The 19,701-nt window shown below is 50.8% G+C and overlaps 1 long non-coding RNA gene across 2 annotated transcripts; it reads left to right on the forward strand.

Moving 5' to 3' along the window:
- The first annotated feature begins 42 nt into the window (after positions 1-42).
- On the forward strand, positions 43-19,337 carry LOC309627567. 2 transcript variants are annotated; one of them, XR_014243812.1, is made up of 4 exons: positions 43-4,046; positions 4,534-5,452; positions 5,491-10,229; positions 11,483-19,337. It is a non-coding gene; the product is annotated as an uncharacterized lncRNA (long non-coding RNA). The 2 variants fall into 2 exon arrangements; XR_014243811.1 differs by having other exon boundaries at positions 5,491-19,337.
- Positions 19,338-19,701: the final 364 nt, after the last annotated feature.

Raw genomic sequence — 19,701 nt, forward strand, 5'->3', positions numbered from 1 at the left:
CCGCCAGCCAATCCTGAAGCCCGTCGGTCCTCCCGCCGGCTCAAACCCCTCTGCAGCTTGTGCCACCAAGCCACGTTCTCCAGCCTGGAACCCGCATCCGGCTGCGCGTCTCCGCGCAACCCCGGGGTTAAAGCCGGAGACCCACCTGACAAGCACGAGGAAACTGAGGTCCAAGGCTAAAAGTGACCTGCCCGATGTCCCCCAGAGTGAGTTCTACCTGAGTGAGATCTACACCCCATGACTTCCGACCCCCAGGCCTAGGAAAGGCAGGGGCTTGGAAACCCACTGCCCCCTTTAACGTCTGGAGTTAGTTCGAGTCTCCCTCTGCTCCAAACCTGGAGGATATAGCGCTGACACTTTCCTAACCGACGCCCCTCTCCCCTCCCCCAAGACGGACCATTTCTTCTTCCCAACATTGGCATCTGTAGGGCCCTCGCGATGGGAGAGAAAGAGGAGGCAACGCAGTCGCAGTCGCTGCTGGCAGGAAGCTCCTAAGTTGTGGAGAGGAGTCGGGACCACAGCCATTAGCACACAATGATGATAACAGCGGCATTTTATGGAGAGCTTCCTTCATGCTTAACATGATCTAATTCAACCCCCATAACCACCGTGTGAGGGTGGTACTATTATTATCCCCATTTTACAGCTGAGGGAAGGAAAACTCAGAGAAATGAAACTGCTCTCATGTGGCAGAGCCAGGCCTATAAGGTTTTGCCCCATTTCACATCCTTCCCTCTCCACAGCCCCGCGCTATCCCTCTCAGCAAGAATTATGAGAAGGCTAAACCTGTCTCCCCAAGAAGAAGCCTTGGGAGAGGGAATTCCCTGGCGACCCAGTGGTTGGGACTCCGTGCCTTCACTGCCGAGGACCAGAGTTCAATCCCTGGATCCCTGGTCGGGGAACTGGGATCCCACAAGCTGCGTGGCACGGCCAAAAAGAAGCCCTGGGAGATACAAAGCTCTGGGTTGAAACAATCAAGGAAAGTTTCGAAAGAGTGCTGAATAATCTGGTCCTTGAAAGAAGATGGGGGACTTCCGTGGTGGCACAGTGGTTAAGAATCGGCCTGCCAATGCAGGGGACATGGGTTCGAGCCCTGGTCTGGGAAGATCCCACATGCCGCGGAGCAACTAAGCCCGTGCGCCACAACTGCTGAGCCTGCACGCTAGAGCCCTCGACCCACAACTACTGAGCCCGCGTGCCACAACTACTGAAGCCCGCGTGCCTAGAGCCCGTGCACTGAAACAAAGAGTAACCCCCACTTGCCACAACTAGAGAAAGCCCGCATGAGGCAACAAAGACCCAACGCAGCCAAAAATAAATAAATTTATAAAAAAGGAAGAAGATGGGAGGCCAGACCCAGATGCCAGAAAACAGTCTTCTACCACCTCTGGGTCCCTTATGTCACCATCACCCCTGGCTTCCCAGGCACTCAAGAGGCTGGGAAGGGGCCAGTTGGCACTGACTAGTGAAGTGGTTGCTGGGACGCTCAAAGGCTACTCACTCCTGTGCCTGTGGTTGCTCAGTGTCAGTTTCCTTTTTTCTTTCATAAAACCTGATTGCCAGCAGGAGAGATGAGGTCTGGCTGCCCCAGGATGGCCACACCAAGCTTCCTCATCTGCCCTAGCAGATCCCCATCTTGGCACACAGATCTTGGCCACTGCTGAGCCTAAGAGAGCCAAGATGAGGCAGCTGAATACCGTGAAAAGGGCCTGCACTGGCCCCCATGGTTCTGCCATGAGCTGTGTGACACTGTTCTGTCTCTTCCCCTCTCTGCGCTTGAGTTGGCTGAGGTGACTGTACGATCCCTTCCAGCCCTAACATCCTCAGTCCTATGGGATCACACTACATCACAAGTGATTTAGACGCCCGCCAAACCGTGAGCTCTGGGAAGGTAGGAACCACATCTTTTCCACTGCCGTATCCCCACTGACTAGCAGGGGCCTGACTCAGATGTGTTCAGTGATGCCTGCTCAGCCTCCCTCAGGCACAAGCACAAGGGTAGCCCATTCAGAAAAGCCCCAGGCTCCTCCGTTTACTAGCTGTGTGGTTGATCCTGGGCAACTCAGTTAACCTCCCTGTGTATAAGGTGGAGATATTAAGTGACTACCTAATAGAGCTGTTTTGGATATGAAACAAGAAAATGCAGGGGAAGTGCTTAGCACAAGTGCCTGGGAGCCAAGGCTGGGCTGGTCCCCCCTCCTGGCCCGATTCCAGTCTGCCAGCATAGCAGTATAAGATTCCAGATATGGCCTGACCAAGCCAGCACAATAGGCCTATTATTTTCCCCAGTCTGGACACGACACATTGTTAATGCAGCCTAAGACTGCTGGGCTTTGGAGCCTTTCTCTCCCATGATTAGTTCCCATCAGGTTGTGGTCAACTAAATCATTCAGATCCTTTTCACTGGAGCTGGGGTCAAGTCAGGTCTCTCCCTCATCCTCTGCTTTGTGTAGTGTCTCCCCCTTCTTGAAGCTCACAGAACAACAGTGTCATCTTGCTTATTCCAACCTGTCGAAATTGTTTTGAATGCTGATTCTATTGCCCCCTGTTTTCTCTCCTTCTCTAAGTTTAGATCCAGGCTGCTCCTTGCGACTTCAACTATACCATCCAGCCTGTTGGTCAAGACAGAGCCCCATAACACATCACTAGAGACACTCATTCACCACTGACCGAATCAGGGCCCTGCTAATACAACAGCTCCCAGTTATTGCTGGGCAAGCACTCTGCTAAGTGCTTTAGGTATATACCATCTCATTTACTCACAACATACCTGGGGAGGGTAGTTTTTATTACCCCCACTTTATAGATGATGAACCTGAGGCTAAGAGAGGGAAAGCAGCGACCAGTTTTATACACCCAGAGTCAGGCCTTTCTTTCAGACCATGAGCTTGGCTGTAAACTCATCACTTAGAGATGTTGTCCTCTGGCTACACACAGTCTTGACCACGTGTCTCCATGGCCCTCTTGGCTACTCTCGTTCCTACCCCCTTTCCCCCACACCACCAGGCCTGGGGCCCAAGAGGCTTTGCTGAGGCTCTAGTCCAAGGTGGGCAGAGGGCAACCTTATCAGCTCCATTAGCCTCAGGACCCTGGAGCAGAGACCTGGGCCCATTCTTCATAACAACATTCTTTTCATCTAAGATAGCAGTGAGGACAAGGGCTTCTCCCTTAGGAGCAGAAAGGCAGCTCCCCACTCTGAGGGGTACTATCCTTGTGGCCAACCTTGACCTTTTCTGGATCTAGCCCAGCCTCACAGTCAAGGACTAATACATTTCAGAGATCCCCTTGTTGCTCTCCACCAGTCTGTGCCCTCACAGGGCACCATGCCCAGCCTGGTGGGCTTCATCATACCCTAGCGTACTCCCCTGAAGGCCTTTGGGGAAGGCCACCGGGTCCCCTGATCTTCTTGGGAGACAGAGCAGCAGAATTAAGTGCAAAGATTCGAAGGACAGGTCACCTGGCTTCATAGCCTATCTCTACCATACAGTTTACTCTTGGGCAAATTACAAAATCTCCTGAGCCTCACTTTCCTCACCTGTCAAATGGCAATAATAATAATTCTGTGTATCTCACAGTGTTATCATGAGGATTAAGTAGGGTCCTTAGAACAGTGCTTGGCCTATAGTAAGCACTTAAAAAGTTTTATCGTGGTCATTAATATCATCACCACCATCATCATCATTAGTAGTATCCTGGGTGGGTGAAGCCACACAAAGTAAGGCCACTTAAGTCAGAGGGGAGAAAATTTGATGTAAATGTCTAGGGGCTAGATTTATATCTGGTGATTCAGGGTGGTATTTCTAGCCCTGTGGGATGCTTCCAGGGCAGGATTACCAGGTAGAGCTGTTGGGGTGTTGGTGCTAGGAGATTGTTGCTAAGTGAAGGTGTTGTCAGATGCCAGTGTTGCCAAGTGGGATAGTTTGCTTGCAGCCTGTTATCCAATGGTAAGATCTCTTTAGTCCCTAACTGGCAGATCTACCACCCTGACTTCTGGAGAAAAGGAGCCCAACCCATGCCTTAGAACATACTTATCTCAAGAGCCACTAGTAAGTTTATACCCTAGGTGGTGGTGGTCTGAGGCCTGAGGCCAGGGAATGGCCAGGTTGAAGAGCTTAGGGCTGGGCAAGCTATTGCCTGAGGCTATTCCCCCACCTAGCCCTTTTGTTTGCCCTGGGGGGAGATGGAAGGGCAGAAAGTAAGAAGGAGGGACTCTTGAGGGTCCCAAGAGAGGCTCTTTGGGAAGGAAGTAGCTGAGGGCCCTTGAAGTCATCTGAGGCTACCAGTTCCTGCCTGGATGTTGGTTGGGCAATTGAGAGACAGGAGAGGCCTCAAGGCTGATCCCCCAACTCAAGGCTGATCACTCCACAGGGAAGCCTCCCATCCGGGCTTCAGGACTGGGCTGGGTGATGGGTCTAACTTCTGAGCCTCAGTTGGGGCTGAGGGACATGGAGAGTGCCCAGAGACTCCTTGGGATACTTGGTGCCCCCTTCCCTACCTAGTGCCTGTGCATCTTCTCATCATCAACTCCCCCAGGTTCAAGGTCCTCTCCAGAAGAGAGAGACAGCCCTACTTCCCAGGAAGACTCTGACTGCTGAGGTGACGTGAGAATGATGGAGTGGAAGAAGCTGGGTAGGTCAGCCTTGGCTCAGAAAGCCACGCCGTGGCACAGCTCTGAGGGAGCCCCAGTGGCTGGACCAACCTACCTGGTAGGCTCCAGGGTACAAGATCAGATGAGGTGCTCTCCCGGCAGAAGCCCAAAGCCTGGCCTCAGAAGAAGGGGTGGGGACTGAAGCCTGAGTGATACTGCTCTCTTACAGGCTGGCCAGGCCTCTGCCCTCCTTCTCTTCATGCTCATTCCATATTCCTGCAGAGCAGCTGTGCCTTGGTCTGTTGGCCTTGACCCTCTGAGAGCCGGAAGACTCTTTCAGAGTAAGTGACTTGTTGGACTCAGACCAATGTGGCAGAAGCAGAACCTGCCTGAGGTCCCGCCTCCCATCTGGGCCTCCTTTTACCTCCTTTTACCTATCTATACAAAAAGCACTCTGGACAGCCCAGCACCGTGCAGTGGCTGCTTCCACTTCCACTGTGGCATGCAGAGACCTTCGTCTTTTGGTGACTACCTTCAGACACGTAACCCTGTGATCTCATGGTGATTAGGTGTAAGAGATAAGCATAGCTGGGGCCCTTAGAGAGTGTGGCCTGGAGTCAGGCTCATCAGGGTTTGAATCTAGCGCTGTCTCTAGCCAGCTCTGTGACTTTGGGCAGGTCAGTTAAGTTCTCTAAGCCTCATTTATCTGATCTGTAATTTATCAGATCATCCTGTTATAAGATCAGGTGAGACAATGTATGTGTACAAAAAAAACCTTACAGTTGGCTCTCAACAAATGTTAATTTTGGGACTTCCCTGGTGGCGCAGTGGTTAAGAATCCACCTGCCAATGCAGGGGACACAGGTTCGAGCCCTAGTCCGGGAAGATCCCACATGACACAGGTTCGAGCCCTAGTCCGGGAAGATCCCACATGCCGCGGAGCAACTAAGCCCGTGCGCCACAACTACTGAGCTTGCGCTCTAGAGCCCTCGAGCCACAACTACTGAAGCCGGCGCGCCTAGAGCCCATACTCTGCAACAAGAGAAGCCACCGCAACGAAAAGCCCACGTGCCACAACAAAGACCCAACGCAGCCAAAAATAAATAAATAAAATAAATAAATTTATTTTTTTAAATGTAGATTTCTTTCCTCTGATCCCTCTGATTGGCAGGATGTCTTTGATTAATAGACAGTGGAAAAACACTTTCTGATCTGGGTTTAAAACTTAAAGGTTGAGGGTCTTAAATTAAAAGAAAAAAAAAAAAGGATACTTGGAGGAGCTGTAAAGGTGGCCTTGTCAGTACTTTCACTGAGACTATTCGGTGTCCACCCAGCAACACAGAGATGAATAAAGCGTGGATAATCTTATCTTCTGAGAAAGTAACATCTAATCGTAGAGACAAGTGTAAGCAGACTAAGTTATGGAATGATGTGACAAAGGCCTTATAGAGATCTGTCTGAGTACACATTTGAAAACATCAGCTTCTGTTTGGGGGGTAGAAGTCTGCGAAGGCTTCACAGGAGGTGGTGATGCAACCAAACCCTGAGGAATGAGTAAGAGCTCCTGAGACAGGGAAAGGCATGCCAGCCACAGGGAACACCACAGACATGGAAGTGTGTTGGAGGATGGTGGGTGCAGGAACACTGAGCAGCTTGGACTGGCTGGGCATTTGCTGGCTGGGGATCTGGTAAGCCCTGAGGCTGAGAAGATGGAAAGAGGCCTTGTATCCTCATCCTGAAGACACTGGGGAGCCATTCAAAGGATTAAATGCAGAGGAGTAAAATGACCACATCTGTACTTTATAAAGATGACACTGTCACTAGCCATCCTCAGACCCTCATCTCATCTCTCCTGTACTGTTGCAGCAATACACTAAATGATCCCCTCTGAGCCAATCTCCAACAACAGATGAATCTTTTTTTTTTTTTTAATTTGGCCGCTCCACGTGGCTTGCAGTGTCCTAGTTCCCCAACCAGGGATCAAACCCGGGCCCTCAGCCCCTCAGCAGTAGGAGCGCGGAGCCCTAACTACTGGACCGCCAGGGAATCCCCCAACAGATGAATTTTTAAAAAACAAATATGACCTTTTCATCCCCCTATTTATTTATTTTAAATTTATTTATTTATTTATTTATGGCTGCATTGGGTCTTCATCACTGCACGCTGGCTTCCTCTAGTTGCGGCATGTGGGGACTACTCTTCCTTGCGGTGCGCTGGCTTCTCATTGCGGTGGCTTCTCTTGTTGTGGAGCACAGGCTCTAGGCGCGCGGGCTTCAGTGGTTGTGGCACGTGGTCTCAGTAGTTGTGGCTCATGGGCTCTAGAGCGCAGGCTCAGTAGTTGTGGTGCACGGGCTTAGTTGCTCCATGGCATGTGGGATCTTCCCGGACTAGGGCTCGAACCTGTGTCCCCTGCATTGGCAGGCGGATTCTTAACCACTGCGCCACCAGGGAAGTCCCCAATAAATGTTTGATGAGTGAAAGACTAAATGAGTGAAGGGGCTGTAACAGCCCCTTCCTCCATGTTTCTGGGCCTATGGGTCTACATAAAGTGCTTCCTAATTTCCTTTCTGGTAGAAGTGAGACCAGAGAAAGGAAGGAACTTGCTCAAGGTCACAAAGCAAGTCAGCAGCGGTGGGACTCTGTTTCCCATCCCATTGGGATTCTGAGGGCCAGCCCTTGCAGAGAAAGCCCCAGGCCATGTTTTGCCTGGTATCTGAGTCCCCAAGATGGACCCTCCAGACCAGGACTGGGAGGACCACAGAACACTCCCCCTGCCACACACACAAACACCAGCTCCTTGTTCCCTCCTGCCAGGAGTAAGGTTGAGATCTGGAATTCTTCCACCTTGGCTTGCAGTCTTGATCTCTGCCTTTGGGGCTGCCTCTAGGAGGAGCGTCAAAGATCTGCTAGGCCCTGGGCTGAGTGTGGGGTTCTAGGCCACCCTAACTAGTAGGTTAGACTCTGAGTTCTGGAGCTAAGATGAGTCTGTGCTGGGTTCTAGGCTTTGGGGCAGGTTCTGAGCTGGACTCTAGGCTGCTCTGGGCTCTAGATTTTGGGCTTTGTTTTGACCTGAATTCTGGACTCTGAGCTTTGGGTCCTCTGGCTCTGGGTTCTAGGCTGTGACCTGGATTATAGGCTGAGGGTCCAGCTCTAAGTTCTGAGCTCTGATCTTGGGCTCTGGCTGGAATTTGGGCCAGGTTGTGCTCTGGGCTCTGTGGTCTGGGTTCTGGGCTGGACTTTGGACCAGGGCTGGGCTTGTTTGGGTTCTGGGTTCAAGGCTCTGAGCTGTACTTTGGGGCTGGGGTGGGCTGAATACTAAACCTTAGGTGGTAAGCTGTGATCTCAGTCCTCTGAACTCCAGGCTCTGGGCTTACATTGGGTGGGAGGAGGGGGTTATAGAAGGGAGAGTAGCAAATTCTTGAGTTTCTCCCTTTGCCCCACTTCTCTTCCTGGAGACTTTCAGCTTTAATTCCTCCTCCCAGAGGAGAAGGCCAAAGTGAAGGTGGTAGTAGCCTTCCTTGAGGTGCCGAAGACTTCCCTGGTCACCAGGAAGAATGAGAAGTGAAGGGTAGGGCAGGTGGCATGTGGAGGTGTCCTCAGGTGGGCAGGATCTATTCTGCTTGTTATCAAGGACCTTCCCACAGAGCAGAGTGTAGTGAGGAAGCACAGGTGCATCTCATAGCAACCATGGGGTGAGAGCAAGGGGTTCCCACCCCCACCTTTCCTTTCCTTTCCCCGAGATGTCACCCCACCCTCTGTTCCAGCCAGGAGTTGGGCTTGAAGCTCTTGGACCCCAGAAGAGGTAATTTCCAGGGCTCACTGAAGCCTTTGCTCAAGTCCATCCCCTTACCCTGACTGCTTTCTCCCTTACAATGGACTTCTCCACATTTTATTCCCCTTCCTCCCCCATCTGCTCTGGAGCCTTTTGCCCAGCAGGACTCCTCCCCAGCCCCACTGCTGGACATGCTCACTCCACGACACTGCCATGAATGCAAGGCCCACGTGCTGGTGACAGAATTCACTGAAGGACCAGGAATTCCTGTAGGGAAATACAACTGGGAAAAATCATTTAAAATTGTACATGACACATGACTGCCCGAGGGGAAAAACAACGAAAACCTGTTAACAGGATGTCCCCTCATGAGTACACTCAGTTCCTAACTTTACTCTCCTGTCTCAGATCTTCCTTCCCTCACACCCACAGAAAGAGACCACCTTTTCAGTTCTCCATTGGACAAAGCCTCCATTAGGCTCTGTGCAGGAAACCTCACCCCCTAAGCCACATGGGATCAAATCAACAGGATAAGAAACACTCAGCAGAATACTCCCCAAAGTCTGAATTATTCAGACTAGACGAATTTCACAGCAAGAGCATGCAAAGGTACAGGAAATAGCCTTCACCAAACGGCCTAGGCTGGGTTTGGCAATTTTGATTCTCAGTGTCCTGTCCCTTTAAAGTCTTTCCACCAATGAGAAGTAACAAGCTATGCCTCCTCCTCATTGTTCAGATTTGGCCTTTTGGGGTGTGTGGGGATGGCGAGGTGGGGGTGGAGTGGTTAAATGCAGATCAAATACACACATACACACATACCCCTATAAAATACAAGTGTTTATTCTCAGCAACAGTATAGTCTAAATCCATATTGAGGAAGAAAAACACTTTCCTAAGAGCCCTATAATTGGGTCCCTGCCCATAGTGGGGATAACTCGAATTATCTTTTAGAACAATGGCAGATCCTCTGAGCACATCCTCTTGTTTCAGGCTATGCCACAGCCTACCATGTATAAAAACAAGCCTGCAAAGAGCATTAACCTATGATAGTTCCTCTTGGGTATCTAATGTCCTTGTAAGAGCTTTTTTTTTAAAATACATTTATTTATTTATTTATTTTTGGCCGCGTTGGGTCTTCGTTGCTGCGCGCGGGCTTTCTCTAGTTGCGACGAGTGGGGGCTACTCTTCATTGCGGTGTGCGGGCTTCTCATTGTGGTGGCTTCTCTTGTTGCAGAACACAGGCTCTAGGCGCACAGGCTTCAGTAGTTGTGATGCGTGGGCTCAGTAGTTGTGGCTCACGGGCTCTAGAGCGTAGGCTCAGTAGTTGTGGCGCACAGGCTTAGTTGCTCCGCGGCATGTGGGATCTTCCCAGACCAGGGATCAAACCCGTGCCCCCTGCATTGGCAGGCAGATTCTTAACCACTGCACCACCAGGGAAGTCCCATAAGAGCTTTGAAATGATTACTTCCTTCCCTTTGGACCAGATGAAAATCATGGGGAATGGAGGGCTTGAATTCTTCCTGTCCCAGAGCGGGCATTCCAGAAGTGTGGGGCATTGGGTTTTCCAAGTATATATTCATTCTTTACATCTCAGCTCCAGTCCCCCACTGTGACCACTGCATCCTCCCTTACAGCTCTGTTTGTCCTAAAAAAGCCTCGACCTAAAACACACAGGGCTGTGAACCTCCTGGGCAAGCTCAGTTCTTAACATGTTTCATGTTTGTTCATTCTGTCTTCCCAGTGTTCAGGAGCCCCAGGATGCAAGGACGAGACCAAGATCCCTTCATTCAGATGAGCATTCACTGAGCCCTGACTCTGTGTCAGGCAGAGTCCTCAAGGAGTTCAGAGTCTAGAGGGAGAAACCAACAGGTAAATAAATCATTACAGTAAGGATCTGATAAAAAAAAAATTATGATAGAGAGAAACAGAGGAGAGATGTGGGCAGGGTTGCCATATTGCACAATTCTGGGGGTCTATATGATGGGTCCCTCCAGAGTTGTGCAACGAGACTGCCCTGGTCATGTGCGAGCCCAGAGGAGGCATCTGACCTAGTCTGTAAAGTCCCTTGAGGATATCAGGCATTAACTGGGGCTCGAAGGGCAAGTTTGCCAGGCAGATGAGGAGTGAAGGACCATCCAGACAGAGCAAACAGCATGTATGAAGCCACAGAGGGGTGAGGCAAGATGCTAAGTGCTAGGAAATGTCAGGAAATCCATTTTGGCTGAAGCACAGAGCACATGTGGGGGAATGCCGAGAGCATTTTGTTAAATGAGTTAATGAATGCAAGAAGGACGATAATAACAAAAATCATAATCACCAACATTTGTTAACCACTCACTGTACGCCAGGCACTGTACTAAGTGGTTTCAGTGAATTTCTCATTTTCACCACATCCCCGTGAAATAAGTTCTTTAATATCCTCTCCTCTGCAGATAAGCGCAGAGAAGTTAGTTAACTTGCTCAAGGTCACAGAGCTAGTGGCAGAGCCAGGATGGAAACTCAGATGTCCTGGACTCTAGAACCCTGAGCCATTGACCACTGCTTCTCTCAACACTAAGGCCCTTAGCTTTGGGCAGGGGTGGCCTCAGTGCAGAGCCAGGTGGGCACCAGCAGTCACATCAGCCCCGCTTTGGGTTTCGCCAGCAGCAGTGCTTTCACTGGCCATTGGCATTGACAAGAGTCCATGGTTCCACTGAGATCCTAAGCAGAAGGGGAAAACGAGGAGGGAGCCTCATGAGTGAATTCTCTGGGCATGTGTGAGAAGCCCCTGGGATTCCCAGAGCTCCCAGGAGGACTTTGAGGGAGGCTGGGGTCCTGCAGAACCAGAAAAAAACACACACACACAATTTGGTGACCGTGTTTTTATCCTAGGCATGGTTACACCCTGAAAAAATGTCAAATTCTCTTCAGGTCTCTCATGTCTGCATGTCCATGCCACCTATTTTTCAACCCCATCAGGACCTCCCATCCCTTGACACACCCCCATCCTCTCCCAACCTAGCGTCCCTTCCTAGTTTTACTTTGTCTTTCCTCCACAGGGCTGGCATTTCTTTTGCAGACACATTCCCCTGTCCTCATCCTGGGTCAAACCCAACTGATTGTTTTCTCTGCTTCTATGCCAGGCTACTGCAAGCTGCTGGAGGAAACCCCAGAATCACATGTGGTCTCTGAGCTCACCTGCTCCACAGCCCTTCGCTTGATCCTTGCCAGCTCTCAGGCTTTTTTCTCAGCCTCATTCTAGGGCATTTCCCCCTCAGCATGACCTTAAAAGACCTCTTCCTTTAACCCTCTTTTCTATTTACCCCATCCTCTCCCACCACTTCAGTGACCATATTTATACTAATAGACTGTATTATATTCTATACTAATATACTAATAACTCCTCAATCACAGCTCCACCCAAATCTGGATGCCTCAATGTGTATTTCACACGGTTGTTAATAAAAACTAACTTTTTTTGATTTGTTAGACACTGTGCTTGGTAGATGACATGGACCCTGCCCTCGTGAGCTCACAATCTGCTGAGCAAATAGAACTAGGCAATTAGAATGGAGGGTGTTGGCAGACAGAGCTGAGGGGACAAGAGAGATAGCCGATCCAAGGAAAGTGTATCAGTTAGGCTTGGATTTGGCTGTAGGTGACAGAAAACCTCAAATCACAGTCATTACAACCAGTTAGAAGTCTGGAAATAACTAGTCCAGAGCTAGTATGGTGGACATGACCATCAGAAACCCAGTGCTTTCTGTGTTATTGCTTTACCATCTTCTGCCATCCTTAACACAATGCTTCTATCTCGTTGTCCAGGATGGCTGCTCAAGCTCTGGTCATCACGGTTGCATTCCAGTCAGTCCCAAGGAGGAAGGTGTGAAAGCAGCACACTCTCCCTTTAGAAGTAGTTCCTGGAGGTTGCACAAAACCTTCTGCTCACAAGCTGACTAGCACTTAGTCACAGAGCCACACCTAGCTGCAAGGAATTCTGAGAAATAGAGCTTTTACTCCAGGCAAACTTTGTGCCCAGCTAAAGAGCAGTGTTCTATGACTAAGGACAAGCAGGGTAATGGATATTAGGGACAACTAGTAGCTTCAACTTCAGATGAAGCTGATGAGCTGATGCTTAACCTGAATCGTGAGGGATGAGTCAGAGTTAGCCAGGCAGAGTAGGGTGTTTTAGGCAGTGGGCTGCAGAGTGCATTGTTGGAAATGCAAGTGATTCAGGGTGTCTCCAGCATGGCGTGAGGGAAGACACAAGATGACATTATCTAAGGAATGATTCTGAGAGGGGAGGCATGGCCCATTCTGAGGAAAGAGGCACACCTAGAGGAAGGGCAGGGAGGAACCAGCCTGAGTTAAAATTAGGTTCCTCCAGAGATCAGCTGCCTGAATATGGCTTGGACTTAGAAGTCCCTAAACTTTCCTTCTCCAGCCTGGAGTTCCAAGAGATGCCGATTTGCACTTGGGCTAACTCTGCTTAGCAGGGAGGCTCTGGAAGCTCTGGAGCTGGGCTGCAGTTCGAGATAATCATCTAGGACCTGTTAGTGGCAGCAAGGCCATTGGCCTCAGCAGCCTCGACCGCTGGTCAAAGGCAGGGCAGTGCTCACATGAGCTACCAGCTGTAGCGTCCTCCCCAGACACATCACCAGGCCTTCCAAAGGTTATATTTATTTCCCCGGGCTGTTTGCAGACATCAGGGCAGGGCAGTCAGCTGGGCATGGAGTGTCTGGCTCTCTGGAGAATAGACCCCACCCCCTTGACTCGGCGCGTACTGCCCTTCTCTGCTCTTTCAGCAAGTGGACAATGACCTTGGCCCGGGTCACCTCAGAGAATTCAGCAGGGAATTCCAGATATGCCAACACCTCCCCACTGCCCACCGCCTAACAGAGTTCTCCAGCTCACACTCTCCCCCTGTCCCACATCACATACAGACATACCACATACACACATTGCTTGGACCACATACCCAGGTCCGCATACCTATCTCCACATATACAGTTATCCATACACAAAAGTCACATACACATCACACACATGCTACGTATAGGCACAGCCCTCCAACTACCCCCTATCATTTATAGACACACACATTACCTACAGACATATACACACTACACATGATATTCTAACATGCCTATACCCACCACACACCATGCCACATATACATCAATACCTACACATGCACACACCTGCACATCACACCCAGATTCCCACTGATGGTGGTTCCTGGGTCTGGGGGACAGAGTCCCCAAGTTCCCTTATCCATAGGAACCCTTGCCTTTTGAGCTTTGATGGGACAGAGACTCAGTGAGGCAATCAGAGGGGAGAAGGAGGCACCCTACCTCCCCAGCAGAAATATATATACTCAGCCCCCAACAAAGAAGGAAGACTGGCCTTTCCCCTATTACTCTATGGACTCATGTTTGCACCTGACGTCAGGGACATGCAGTTCTGGGCAGGTGCTCCAGTATTCCAGTAGGGTGCCTTGGCTCTGTCCCCTAGAAACAAGGCTGTGCCAAGCCTACCAATGTCATAGTGGCAGGAAAACCCTTATGCAATGGGCACTGGAATGTGAAGGACACCTGCAGGAACTGACCCAATGGACCTGGGGAAGGGTGAAGAGGAAAGGCCTTCACGGTTATTGACATCTACTCTCCTCTAGGCGCCATGCCTGTGGGGACTCCACAGCCTTGCCTCCTGCCATTCTCACATCCACTGTTGTCCCATTTTATAGGCAAGAGAATTGGGGCGCCAAGGATCACAGCCAGTAAATGGCAGGCTCATGCTTTGAACCTGGGACTGTTTGTCCCCATAGCACTTGTCAGGGCCCTGACGTTGAGCTGGGATACTGCAGCAATGTGGCTTGAGGGCAGGGGTAACCCCAGAAGTGAGCAGGCTGTATGGGGCTCTGTTTAGTCTCTTCCCATGCTCTCTCCCTCCTTCTAACTGGGGAGTACTGAGGCAGGAAGCCTCAGTCCAGGAAAGTGGAGCTGGAGATTGGGAGGGTAGGAAACAGTTGGCTGGATTGTGAGTCTGGACCCAATGCTATAGGCTAAGCCTATACTTGTCCTGGATATAGAGCCAAAGCTGGTGCTAGGCCAGGAGGTGGAGCTACAGCTTGAAGCAGGTCAGAGTTGGGACTGAGCCAGGAGCTGGACCTGGAGCTGCTGTTGCTGGAGTGAATCCAGGCCAGATCAAGGACTGAACCTGCAGCCAGAGCCAGGATAGTGGGGTTGGGGGATGGAGGCTAAGGGGCTCCCAGCTCATGCTTACAGAACCTCCCCAGTACGTCAGGTACTGTGCTAGGTGCAAAGGGAGAGACACGCTGGAAGGAGCTCATGCTACCCAGTAGGGGAGAGAGAGTCAGGAACACCAAGGACTTTAATCCAAGGTAACTTGGTTCTGGCAAAGGGGCCCCCCATGAAGCTGGGCCTTTGACGATGGCCAGAACTTCAGTTGGCAGAGATGGATGAAGCAGACTGTGGTAGGCCAAGTAGGCAGTGGGTGCAAAGGTCCAGAGTCAAGAGAGCCCAGCCCAGGGTCTGTTCAGAGGAGGGTGAAGTAGATCCTGTTTGGCTGGAGCAGGCCAGGGGAGCAGTGAGCATGAGAGCCCAGAGGGCCTGGTTACCTGCTATGGAATTTGCACTTTATCCAGAGGGCAACGGGGTATCGTTGGCAGTGTTAAGGACAATGACATGGCCAGACTTGGGTTTTAGGAGAGACCGCCGGCTGCTCATGTGGAGGAGGGACTGGGGTGGAGGTGGGAGAACTGGAAGTCAGGGAGACCAAGGAAGAGGCTGATGGAAAGGCCAATGCAAGAGATCACAAGGCCCAAACTGGAGCAGTGACTCAAGGACTGGAGGGAAGCGGACAGATACAAGGTCTGTAGAGGGGTAGGATTGACAGGATTTAGTAATTATTTTTTGGTTGAGTGTGAGGGCGAGGATGAAGCCTAGGAGGATACCCAAGGTAGAGCCCAAGTGTCAGGAGACTGAGAAGCCATCACAGAAGTGGGGCCACCCCAGGAGAAACCGTAGGGATGGAGCCTGAGCTCCAGCCTTGTCCTCCCAACTCCGCCTTCACCAGCTGAATGTCCTTGGCATGTTATTTATGTTCTCTGCACCTCAGTTTCTTCTTCTGTAGAATGGAGAAGATTGCATTTCCTCCACAGGGTTTTTTTTTTATAAATTTATTTATTTATTTATTTATTTTTGGCTGTGTTGGGTCTTCGTTTCGGTGCGAGGGCTTTCTCTAGTTGCGGCAAGCGGGGGCCACTCTTCATCGCGGTACGCGGGCCTCTCACTATCGCGGCCTCTCTTGTTGTGGAGCACAGGCTCCAGACGCGCAGGCTCAGTAGTTGTGGCTCACGGGCCCACTTGCTCTGCGGCATGTGGGATCTTCCCAGACCAGGGCTTGAACCCGTGTCCCCTGCATTGGCAGGCAGATTCTCAATCACTATGCCACCAGGGAAGCCCCCCCTCCATAGAGTTTTTATGACGATCAGATAAAACATGCATGATGGTGCCTGGCACATAGTAAGAGTCAATGCATGTTTCAAAGCTCAGCCCTGCCCCAGCCCAGATCTCTGGCTCCCAGGTAAGATCGCTGGCCTCTACCAATAACAGTCGCAATACCTCTTGGTCACAAGGGTTGGGGTTCTCTCAACTGACCTGTTATCCTACCATGTGGCAGCTCCAGGTACCTCTGGACTCCCCACTTCCCCACAGCTGAGAATGTCCTGGGTGCCCTGTTTGCTCACTCTGCAGCCAGAGGGGCCCAGCTGGGCCCTTCCTCTGAGCTCCCCTTCCCAATAGCGTTCCAGAGGCCCACCAAGTGACCCTGGGGGGCAAGAAGGAGCTTCTGAAGGACACTTAGGTGTTCTGAACTTGACTGGGGTCTTGCCCCCATCTTACCATTCAGGCTACATCACGCTTTGGTCAGAACCCCTCCTCCTTAACTATTCTTTAGTCCACCGCTGCGGTGAGATACTGGGGAGAGGTCCAGTGCTGCAGATGGAAGATAAGTCCCCCTGGCAAGGCAGGGGATGGAAAAGGAAGAGATTCTGGACCCCGCAAAGTCTGGCAGGCTCCTCTCCTCCTCCTTTTGCATCTTCCAATTCCTTCAGTGCCTTCATCCCTTAATGTAAACAGGTCCTCAGGATCCATCCGGGGCCTTCTGTTCTTCCCACACATCCCTGGGGTGATTTTTTTTTTTTTTTTTTTTTGGCTGTGTTGGGTCTTGGTTGCTGCGCGCAGGCTTTCTCTAGTTGTGGTGAGCCGGAGCTACTCTTCATTGCGGTGCACGGGCTTCTCATTGCAGTGGCTTCTCTTGTTGTGGAGCACATGCTCTAGGCTCGTGGGCTTCAGTAGTAGCAGCACGCAGGCTCAGTAGTTGTGGTGCGTGGGCTTAGTTGCTCCACGGCAAATGGGATCTTTCCGGACCAGGGATCGAACCCGTGTCCCCTGCATTGGCAGGTGGATTCTTAACCACTGCGCTACCAGGGAAGTCCCCCACCCTGGGGTGATTTAACCAGGCCTCCTGTCTCACCAACGGTGTGTCTTAGTGCTGGCTCTCTCTTTTGAGCACTAGATCTGAGATACCTCACTGATCTCATGACTGACGCAGACTCTCAGACCCCACATGGCTAAAAACAAACTCATTCCCCTCCTCTGGACCCTCAGGTCAGTAAATGGGTCTACCTTCCACCCATTCCCTCAGGCCAGAAACCCAAGAGTCAACCTGTCTCCTCTTTCTCCCCCATTCCCCACATGCTGTCAATTCTACTTTTGAAATTCCTGATACCTGTCTGCTCTTTCACTCCATCTCCACTTCACTTCCTGGTAAGGTCTCGACACCTTCCACTTAATCACTAACTTCTGGCCTCTAGCCCAGCTGTGAAAACGCAAAGGACTTCAGATCTTTTCTTGGTTCAGGGGACACAAATGACATGAACTGCCCCATTCTGACATATTTAAGAAATCTTTTTTTTTTTTAGGAGATGTCCCAGAAGGCAACATTTTAAAACCAAGGCAATCAATAACCACAACTTAAATATAATATCTGCCTTTCAAAATAAATTTGCCTTGCAGACCCTTGCAACAGGGGAATTGCCCAAGAGGTTTTTTTTTTCTAGTAAAACAATTAACAGCATTTTGCAAAAGACATAGGAAAACACACTATAAATAAAGAGACTGCTTCTAGCACAATAGCCAATAGCAGGTTATGAAACACAAGCTTCCCAGACCATCAATCTTTTAAAAAGAAGCCCAAATCTGAGTTTTAGATGAAGTTTCACAATTTTCAAAGGTTGGCAATCAGTTTTCAAAATCTTTAAAACCGCTGTCCAGGCCTCCAGCGTGCAACTTTTGGCCCCTCTAGTGCATCCTCCACGCCACTCTTGAAATGGTCTTTTGCAATAATAAAAATTATTTTTTGAAAAGATCCTACACTTAATGCTGACTGCAGCCATGATTCCAAGTGCTTCACACGGAATTCATTTAATCCAACACTCCATGAAGTAGTGGAGCTACGTCTGCTCATTTAATCCAACATTCCACCCGCTGAGGTCCAGAGAGGTTAAGTCATTTGCCCAAGTTACACAGCTACTGGGTGGCGGAGCCAAGATTCCAACCCAGCCATCTGACCACAGAGCCACCAACTGTGAAGGTCCTTGGGATCATGGACCGGTGCCTGCCGCACCTTGATAACTGATGGGTACATGAATGAGTGAAGGCGTGAAGGCATGAGGACAGATCGAGTCTTCCCTGCCCAGTAACTACCTGCCTGAACGCCGCGGGCCGCGCCCCACCAGCGAACGCCAAGAACGCGCGCCAGGGGGTCCGCGGCGACTCAGCGGGAGCGAGCCTTGCACAATGCAGGTGCCGGCTGCTCCCTCCCTTCCGCCGCTTTGAGGCTCCGGGACAGCCCCGGCCACCGCTTCCTGCGCACAACCGCCGGGCCTGAGACGTCCGGCTGCCGCCCTCCGCCCCCCAAGCCCCAACCCTGGAGTCGGGGTGGGTTCACTTCCTGGCTGTGTGCTTGGGGCAGGTCAGCCAGCGGTGCCACGACGGATTTGTTGTCTCCTGGTCCTTCCCGTGCCACGCCCCTTCCTTGACACACCGAGTGTCAGGGTGGTCCAGGACTCAGAGCCAATTTAAATTCAGCACCCACCCCACTCCTCCACAAGTATGATAACAATAATAGACTCTACATCGTGGAGCACCTTCCTAGGTGATGGGAAGGCCCAGCCGAGAGCTCTGTACGGATGATCTCGTTTAATCTTCACAACGGTCATGCAATGAGTATTCCTACCCCTATTTGACAAGTCAGGAGACTGAAGACCAGATTGGTTAAGTGCCTTTCTCAGATCAGGCAGTGAGGGGATGGCGGAGCCCTGATCTGTCTGACACCAGTGTCTTGCTTGTTCTTGCACAGTGTTCTGTGTAGCTGATCCAACGTTTGGGGCCATGGATTGGAGCCAGGCCTGGGAAGACAGACCCAGGTGGGTGCTTCCTGAGGGAAGCACCCTTCTGATGGGGGATAACTTTCTAGTTGGGAGTTGGACAGTAGCACACAGTGCTATAATACTTCCACCATAACAGATATAGTAGATAATAGTAAAATACAGTAAAACAACTGGGGAATGATGAGTTTGGAGTCTCTACTATCTTTGTGTTTCATATTTACTTAAATGTAAATTTATATAATTTAATTTTTAATGACCACATGTAACAACCAGCTCCCAGGATTCCTGAAAAGGCAACAACTCCAGCACAGCACTGGGCCTAGGTCACTCAGGCCCCAAGGGTGGCAGCTCCTTCTGCTGCCTCAGGGCTCCTACGCACATGAGTCACTGTCTCTCTAGCCTGGGATTCCCTCTAGTGGACAGAAGAGTGATTCCAGGTGATTCCCTGGCTCCACTTGTGCCCAGACGTCGGAACCCAGAGCAGGGTGTGGATGAGGTTTTGTCATCCTTCATGGACAAAGTTTCTTAAGGAGAGTTTGTATGGTTTCACAATTATCCTCAGGCACGAGGCACGTGGTATTCCACCTCTCTGAGGGGCAGTCGTGGAGGGCCCCTGGGCGACAGCCATGATCATGATCTCCAGAGCTTCTCAAAAATTCCATCTCATCCCCCATGTGATAGCTCAGGCTGGCTACATCAGCTCCCCCCACTCCCATCAGGTCTACCTCTAAAAAAGGCAAACTTGTGAGTGCCTTGTTTGTATTAGGGCTTAAGATTTCACATAACTCATAGTCCACTAGTGAAACACTGATGAGGACCATTCATATGTGTCGGGCACATATGAGAAAAAGGAGTCAATTAGATGCAGAGCTGGGGCTCCCTCTC

This window comes from Balaenoptera borealis, assembly GCF_965194805.1.
Source record: "Balaenoptera borealis genome assembly, chromosome: 1".
In the NCBI taxonomy this organism is placed as follows: Eukaryota; Metazoa; Chordata; class Mammalia; order Artiodactyla; family Balaenopteridae; genus Balaenoptera; species Balaenoptera borealis.